The sequence below is a fragment of the Amaranthus tricolor genome, chromosome 2 (assembly GCF_026212465.1).
Source record: "Amaranthus tricolor cultivar Red isolate AtriRed21 chromosome 2, ASM2621246v1, whole genome shotgun sequence".
In the NCBI taxonomy this organism is placed as follows: domain Eukaryota; kingdom Viridiplantae; phylum Streptophyta; class Magnoliopsida; order Caryophyllales; family Amaranthaceae; genus Amaranthus; species Amaranthus tricolor.
This window is the reverse complement of record NC_080048.1, coordinates 9,508,803-9,518,002: the sequence shown is the minus strand read 5'-3', so window position 1 is coordinate 9,518,002 and position 9,200 is coordinate 9,508,803. Positions and strand designations below refer to the sequence as shown.

General features: G+C 33.8%; 1 long non-coding RNA gene across 1 annotated transcript; it reads right to left on the bottom strand.

Annotated features, from left to right (window-relative positions):
* Positions 1–4,731: 4,731 nt before the first annotated feature.
* Positions 4,732–8,710, bottom strand: LOC130806871 (uncharacterized). The gene is made up of 4 exons (XR_009040381.1): positions 8,416–8,710; positions 7,191–7,337; positions 6,890–7,071; positions 4,732–6,761 (listed from the first exon to the last, which is right to left on the bottom strand). It is a non-coding gene; the product is annotated as an uncharacterized LOC130806871 (long non-coding RNA).
* Between the last annotated feature and the right edge of the window lie 490 nt (positions 8,711–9,200).

Genomic DNA, 9,200 nt, shown 5'->3' with positions numbered 1-9,200 from the left:
AACCAAACCAAAACACAAAAAGGTGATTGGATTAAAATCGGTATTTCGGAAAAAATTAGATGAGCATGGAATTATTGTAAGAAACAAGGCAAGGCTCGTGGTTAAAGGGTACAATCAACAAGAAGGAATTGATTATACCGAGACATTTGCTCCGGTAGCAAGTGATGCAGATTACGCAGGAGATCTATTGAACAGGAAAAGCACTTCAGGAATGGTACAAATTCTTGGCTCATGCTTAGTGTCATGGTGTTCCAAGAAACAAAACACCGTTGCTCTATCCACCGCTGAAGCAGAATACGTAGCAGCAGCAGCTTGCTATTCCCAAATGCTTTGTATAAAACAGCAACTAAGAGATTTCGGTATTAAGTTTGAATGTGTTCCTATTTATTGTGATAATACCAGTGCTATATGCATGTCAAAAGATCCAGTGCATCACTCTAGAGTTAAACATATACATATTAGACATCATTTTCTCAAGGACAATGTTGAAAATAAAATTATTATCGTCAAGCATGTAAATGCTAACGAGCAAATAGCTGATATCATGACAAAACCACTTCCAAGGGAACAACACGAAAAAATGAGATTAGAACTTGGCATGATTAAGCTACACTAAAGAATGTGACAAGCATGCTCCTCAAAGGCAAAATGAAAATTAAAAGTGTCATATCATCCACAAAAACTTGATTGAAAAATCAATTATTGAAAAGGATCAGGTACGCAGTTATTTAAAAGTATGTGCTTTGAATGCTCTCATGTTTGCATGTTTAAATTGATCGGACCAAAGCAGCATAAATGTTTTTTTTTCATAAAATATTTCATATTTTCAATTTTTATATTTTTCTATCCCAGCAATTTCTTTTAATAGATGGTTCACTCTAATTATGTAAAAGTGGGAGGCGGATCATTGTAATACTTCGAAAATCCGTTATTAACTAACGATTCCATAAACCTACCCTCTCAAAAATATTGTGTTCACATGCAAAATTAATTAATGTGTAATGCAAACCATTGTGGAACCGTCACCTCAAATTCATTATAAACAACCCCTCACGTCACAACTCCTCACTTCATCATTCCAACATTACCAACAAGCAAACCGCAAATCTCTCTCACTCTCAATCTTGCCTCATCTTCTTGAACCCAGAAAATCATCATGAAATCCCCAAAATCCACTTCTAGCAAAAGGCAATCCAACAAAACAACGAAAAACACCCAACCAAAACCATTGAAGGTGGTTCATCCATCACCTCAGATTGCTGCACCTCCGTCATCATCTCAAGAACAATCGGGTACAACAAGTGTAACATCTCAGAATAACTCGGGTCGTACGAAAAGAGAAAATGACCTTTTAAAAACGAGACAACTATAATCCGAGTCAAACCGGGATGTTAGAAACATTTTAAAACGGTTTTGAAATTAAGGAAAACGTGTGGATCGAGTTCTATTAGCGTTATTAAGAACTACTAGATAATAAGAAATTCTTAGCAGCGGATAAGAACGAAAGGTTAAATCTACTTATTACAACTTGAGAACGAAAATCGCCTCATAAAAACCAAATGTTCTTCAAACTTAACTAGAAATTCTAATGATTTATTTCTTATCAAACTTCTATATTCTAAAGATTTATTTCTTCGAGGGTCAATCCTCACTCCCCAGACCTGCAACTTAACTTACTGCTAGTCATTGCCCAGATAGGAAACAACATCATCGCAGGGTCGTTAAGACCAAAAGTACACATCAGCAAACGTCGCATACCAAATAAATAATAACATAAGAGAAGGTTTTAATTTATTAGTTGACAATTCACAGAACCTTACGCTTCGATCATGCTTATTAAGAATAATTATTTTCATGTAAAGGTTAGTCAGCCATACTGCTGTACTATCCAGCCATACTGCCAGTACACTCCAAACTCCATAAGTGAGACAATACATTAGAGGGAGCTAACCCCTAAGCAAGTCTCTACCATAGACACTCGCCTTACTTTGGTGCCTATGGTTAAGTATGCATACCCCCGCGGTGGCTCATAATGCCCTCATAAACCGCGAGTACTTCATTTCCACCAATTGACGTCATACTACGTCCACTTTAAAGTTAGTGAGGTCATACTACCTCTGCTTATCAAAACAATGTATAAAAATTATTGATCCGAAAGATAACTTATTCGTACTATATATCCATACTTTACTTTTGTATACCATTATTATATGATACATCGGACTAATGCGAACTTCGCTGTGTGTACATACCTTAAGCAAGATAACCAACTCACAAGCGTCTTAATCAATTCCCGGTCACGAATCGACTTCTTACAAGGTTCAATCGTATTCGGGAAATAACCACACATACACATTTTCCTCGAATCATCCACAACACACATATACAATCACATCCATACCTAGAATTCTACACACAACATGAACATCCATCACATACTATAACATGGTAAATACACAAAACAGGACAGCCTATACAATCTGTCCAGAAACTCAACTTAAAACTGTCAAATTGAAAATCCGACTTCACCGTTGTGTCTGGAAGGCGTCAAAACCCCCGGGTACCAATTTTCATAATTTATAACATAGTATAAGTATTTTTAACTTAATTTCAAAGCCAAAAATGTTCCAAAAACACATTTTTTCACCATTTTCAAAACCTACGGGATTTTGTCATTCCATCATTTTTTATCACAAAAATATAAATATCAATGCTTTATGTCCTATTAAATCTAAACAACAAAATTTACATAAAAATAAATTTTAATGAATTATTATTATATAAATATTTTTTTCAATATAATTCTTTTTACACAAATGTTTTCACACATACACATCACATATATACATGTATATTTTTTTTTACCAACATTATAAATTCCTTCTATTAATCAAAAATAAATAAATTTCTAACACCACATACATTTTTTTCTATATATATATATATATATATATATATATATATATATATATATATATATATATATATATATATATATATATATATATATATATATATATATATATATATATATTTTCAATCATCCATCAAACAAATTCTTCACACACATGTAACATATCTAAAACCCTAAAAAACCCTACATTAATTTAGATAGAAAAATACATCATACTTTCACACATGAATTTTAAATCATGAACAAATCATAAACCATAAAATAACACACATAAAAATCATAGAAATTTAAATTAAAACTTAAAAATAAAAACTAGACTAAGAATTACTCACAATTGCTCAAGAACAAAACACCAAAATTGATGAACCAATAGAGGATTAGGCGTGAGGATTAGAGGGTTTTGGGAGTGTTTTCTTACTTGCAAATGGTTTGAAATGAAAAGATGTAAGGAAATTAGGAGATTAAGGAAATAAAGAAATTAAGGAAAATTAAGGCAATACTTATGGAAGGCAATAACTCCTTAATCTTTCAATATCCTAAGAAGTTACAAATCCCCCCAAGATACTCCATATGGCCGGCCAAAATGATTCAAATTCCCACTTTTATTCTTTTTTTTTTTAAGATAGTTTAGGAAAAAGGTTTGGACTTAAAATGGTTTTAATTGCCTTAAAAGTTGAAGTCTCATGATCTAACCTACTAACAAAATAAATAATAAAAAGAAATAGATTCTTCTAAAAAGAATAATAATAATAATATTACTAGCAAATCATTTAATATATCGGAAAAAAATATCGGGGTGTTACAACAAGTGCATCCAAGATGCATGTGAGTAGCAAAAGACCCATTGACACTACAGTAGACAAATCATTGTCAAAATCCGCTAAAAGGGCAAAGAATATTGATCCCAACAGCGCTGAGGAAGTTTCAAAAGAAATGACAGTGGGATTTGAACTTAATAAACACTGGTATGAATCCACTTCCTTTCCTCAACTCCACGCAATTTTACAAAATCAGTACTGGGAAACTTTAATGACAGAATACTGTTGTAATCCCATTTACCCTAATTTAATGCGTGAATTCATTCAAAATTTTTCGATTGACAATGGCGTTTGTTCAAGTATGGTTAAGGAGATAAAGATTGAGTTTAATAGTTCAATGTTAGGTGAGTGGCTTGGAGTGCCAGCCACTAAATTTGATATTTACCATGTTGAGTCTAAGATTGTTTTTTCCGGTATAGATGAGAAGACTGTGTTGAAATTCTTGGGAATCCATGAAAAGAGAGGAAAAATTAGTCATAATGTACTGTCCCCATTACATAAATTGCTCTACAACATAGCACGTAGATTTATTTTACCTCGCAATTCCAAGCGTAGTGAAGTAAACCCACGTGATGCTACTTTAATTTATTGTATGGCTAATCACATAAAAATAAACTTTCCTTTTTTGATGATTTCCCATTTAAGCGATTGTATTGTGAAGAAGTATATGGTAGGTAGGCATGGCCACGGTCCAGGTTGGTCCGGTTCCATCCGGTTCCGGTTCCATTTGGAACCTGTCGCGACCGGTTCCGGTTCCAGGTGGTTCCAAACGGTTCATGAGGCGGTTCCGGCGGTTCCAACTCACGGGACGGGCGGGTCGGACCATCGGTTCCATTTTTATTTTTTCTTTAAATATTTATATAATAAAAAAATATTATAATATTGCGAACGTACCTTTGATGATTACTTGATTATTAGCGAAATTCATTGTTTGTCAAGTTGTCATCGTTATTAAAATATTTACTAAAAAGAATGAAAAAAATAAATTAATAAGAAACGAATCAATGATAATATCGATAAAGATGATTAATAAAAAAAGAGGGAGAAAATAAACTTGAACCTAGTACCCAAAGGAATACTAAGCTGCTTACGTATCCCGAAAGAATCAAAGCCCACGTAGTTCTTTGTCATGCCTTTTATATATAGTTGTTGAATGTTGATTTATCGTTGTCCGATTGATCCTATTCGTCTTCGTCATCATCATCTGGTTGGTTAGATGCTTCCGCTGACTCTCCTCCTGACGATGATGCAGATGTATCCATCATCATCCATGGATCATCATCGTCGTCTTGATCATCATCGTTCCTTAGTCCTTGTGTTCGAATCTCCGCTTGATCCCAATCTTTCTTGCATACACATATTTGAATACTATGTGTTGCAAGACGAGATCTCTTTTCGTCCAAAACTCTTCTACCTGCACTGAAAGCAGACTCCGACGCAATTGTTGACGCAGGAATTGCAAAGATATCCTTTGCAATTCTTGATAAAATGGGAAATTTTACAGATTTTTCTTTCCACCACTCTAAAATATTATAGCTACTTTGATCAATTTTAAATTGGTGTTTAAGATAACTATCTAATTCTAAATATGAGGTGGAGGGTGAAGAAGAAGATGATCCTACAAAACTATCATCTTGACTCATTATATTAGCTATTACCGAATTATAATAAGAGGGACGTGCCGAAACGCTAGCACGCCTAGACGTATCGCGTTTTGGGTTATATACACTAGCGTAATAATCATAGAGTTCTGCTAAATATTTTTTCATGTTCCAACATAATTATGTACATCAGTAGGCGGGCGATCTAACGATTGGTAGTAAAATCCTATTACTTTAGTAAGGACTTCAGTTTTAAAACATGAGTCTAAAATGGTTGCAATTCCATAAATATAAGAAAAATCGGTAAAATATGTCTTCCATTTTTCCATCATATCTGCAAGAATCGGCGTCAAATATGGGTTAGTATCATCATGCGTATGTTTAAGGAGATGATAAAAAATAGTAATACACTCACTTACTACTAAGTGAACGTTCGGTTCATAAACATATGAAAAAATCTTAGTTGCGTGGTCATACGTAACTAATATATTATGTACACCTATAGCTAATTCCCAAGTGTCATCAGCTATATAGCTATCTGTACACTCACTATACAGTTGTGTTATAACTGGACGATAAGCAATCGCCTTTCTTAATAAATCGTTGGTTGAGCCCCAATGTGTAGACGTATCTAATGACCAATACACTTTTTTTAGTTGATATTGGTCACATAATTGTTTATATCGTCTCTTTATCTTTCCAATCCTAAGCCACTTCACTATATCTCTAATTGATTCTAATAAATCGCTTAATTGTTTTATACCTGCTTGGCAAGATAACTATATGCGCACAACAACGTATGTGTAATAAGCTACCCCCAAGGATAAAACTAAATGCAGGTTCGTTATACAAAAGTTCTATACATTTAATGTAAGCGGTTGCATTATCAGTTGAACAAAAAAATATCTTATCTAATAAGTTCAATTCTCTACATATCTCTACTAATCTATATTTTATGTTTTCACCGGTATGTCTTTCTGGCATTGTCTCAAAAGCAATTATTCTTTTTTTAATAATCCAATTTTGATCTATCCAATGTGCTGTTACACACATATAAGATTCTAAATGTGGGGGAGCAGACCAAATGTCAGTTGTTATGCTAACCCTACCGTTAAAAGATTTAAACATTTCAACTAATTCATAGCGCATTGATTCATATAATTTAATTGTGCGTCTTTTAAGAGTGCTCCTAGGGATTGCTTTATGTTGTGGTTGCCAAGTTTTTCTAGCGAAACGCTCGTGTGCCCTACTTTCACCGCGGCTAAAAGGCAATTCATCACAAATTACATACTTAGAAAATTCATCAATCATATCATTACGATTATATCTAAAAGGCATACCTGTGCTGGGAATGTCCCACTGTGTCTGTCGGCTTCCACTTGTGGTCCCGCTGCCGCTTGCTGCATGAGTTTCTTTTGTGATTCCATGCTTCTTTGCCAAATGTTTGTTAAAAGATCCCGTACCACCACATAACACGTATTCACAAAATACAATAAATAAATTTTTATAAAATATGAATATATAATGTATGTATAAAAAACTTAAAAAGTATTTACCTCTGGCGAAACTGTATGAAACTAAGGGCTTTAATCCTTGACTTTCACAAATTTGACAAGTGCATAAGAAAACATCTGGATTGTCGGTTGGTTCTTTTGTGAAATACGACCACACATGTGAAACAGCTCTACCACCAGGAGGTTCATTGCCGGAAAAGGTTGTCTTACTGGTTCATGTTCATCTAAATAAATAATTTAAAATTATAAAACTATAATTAAATAAATAAATAATTTAAAATTTAATTAATTTGAAGAATAAAATTATAAAACTAACCTATAGTTTGGAAATTGACTCGTTTACCACGAGCTTGTCTTTGTTGTTGTTGTTCTCCTTGTTCTTCATGTGATCTTGTTGATGACTGTCGAGATATATGTATCCCAATAGGGGTCGTTGGTTCCTCTTCTTGTTCTTCTTCTTCATCAATTTGTATTTCTCTTTCCACTTCTTCTGCATAATTATGTAATTCTGGGTCGTATCCTTCTAGATAATTTGGTTCATAATTATAATTACTAATAGAAGGTGTTGTTGATACCGACGGAGTAGAAGTGGCCTTTCTTTTGGAGGAGCTGGAACCTCCCAATGATTTTGCCACTTTAGTAACTTTTTTTGAGGCTTTTTTCAAAAATGAAGACATGATTGATAATATTGAAATAATAATAGAATTAAGAAATAAATAAATAATTAATAGACTAATTATGTAATTAACTAAATTAAGAAATAATTAAAAGACTAATTATGTAATTAAGAGAATAATTGCGTAATAAAAGAATTAAGTAGAGAGAGTAAGTAGAGAGAGTAGGAGAAGAGATGAGTTGTGAATGAAAATGATTGAAAGTGGTGGGTATTTATAAAAAAAATTGCAACGGCTAGTTTTTCACGGTTCCTGTTCCATGGAATCGGAGGGCCGGTTCACCCAGACCGGTCCTGGTTCCGGTTCCGGTTCCATGGAACCGTTGGACCGGTCCCGGTTCCGGTTCCGGTTCTATGGAACCATTGGACCGGTTCCGGTTCACCTGGACCGGTTCCGGTTCCAAACCGCGGTTTTTAGGTCCGGTTCATGAAGTTTTTTTCCAGCGGTTTCACGGTTCCGGCAACTTTTTTTCCGGCGGTTTCACGTAAAAATACAATAGTATTCAAAACCATTTTCTCATTTTCAATTATTACAACGCATAAAAATTATCAATTTATATTTAAATTTATAATCCAAATTTTCTATTCAAATCCAAAATATCAATTTACTATCTACTTCATTTTCATTTTTCATATTCAAATCAACCTTTCGAGTACCAACTTACTTTTCTAAATCATGTTCAAATACAAGACATTTACCAACTTTCAATTCATATCCAACTTTTCATTCATATTTCTAAAACCTAATTCATAAGTAAATTCAAATCATCAATCCAATTCTTACCCATAATAAGATTCAATGACAATCATACAAAGTTCAACACTTTTCTTATAAACTTTATAAATTTCAATTGGAACAAGGAGGAATCAAATAGGGGAAGAGGAGATGGCTCACTAAGATAAAACTAGTAAGGAAAGTGAAGAGGAGAATGAAGCTTGTGGAGGTGGTGGAAAAACCCAGAACCGGCTGGAGGGAGGCCCAGACAGGCTGCTTGCTGGCGGTGCTGCACCCAGCTGGTCTCTGACACGGCTGTGGTTGTTGTTGGTGGGTAACAGTCGGCTGCTGCTGTGCACGTGGTGGAGGAAGAAAAAAAACAGGTGGCTGGTGGTGGTGAGTATGCCGACAGCTGCTGGTGGGGAAGAGAATGGAACGTGGGGAGTGAGGGAGAAAGAGAGAAGAAGAAAATGAAGGTGAATAAGGGCTTATAAGACTAGAGAAGGTTTGGTCTCACTTAAAAATAAAAAACCCTAACTCATTTAATTATTTTATTTATTTATTTTTTAGCTTAATTTTCTCACAAGGTCGAAAACTCTTTTTCGTTTTGTTCATATATTTTGATAAAATAATAAGTTTAATTCGAACCTCTTTGCTTTAGTAATTGCAAATCTATTTTTAATCTTAATATGTCAATATTTAAATTTGTATGCGAATGAAATTTATTAAGACTAACTCAAAATAATTTAATATATTTATAAAATATCCAAAAGTGATTATAATAATTATTATTATTAATGACGTCATAAAAATGACGGGATATTACACTCTTCGTCTGATTTGATTGAATTTGATTTGAATTTACTAAGGTTTGATCTGATTTAATCTAGTTTAGTCTGATCTGATCTAATCTAAATTTTTTTGATCTGATCTAACCTGGTCTGATTTGGTCTGATCTAGTCTTG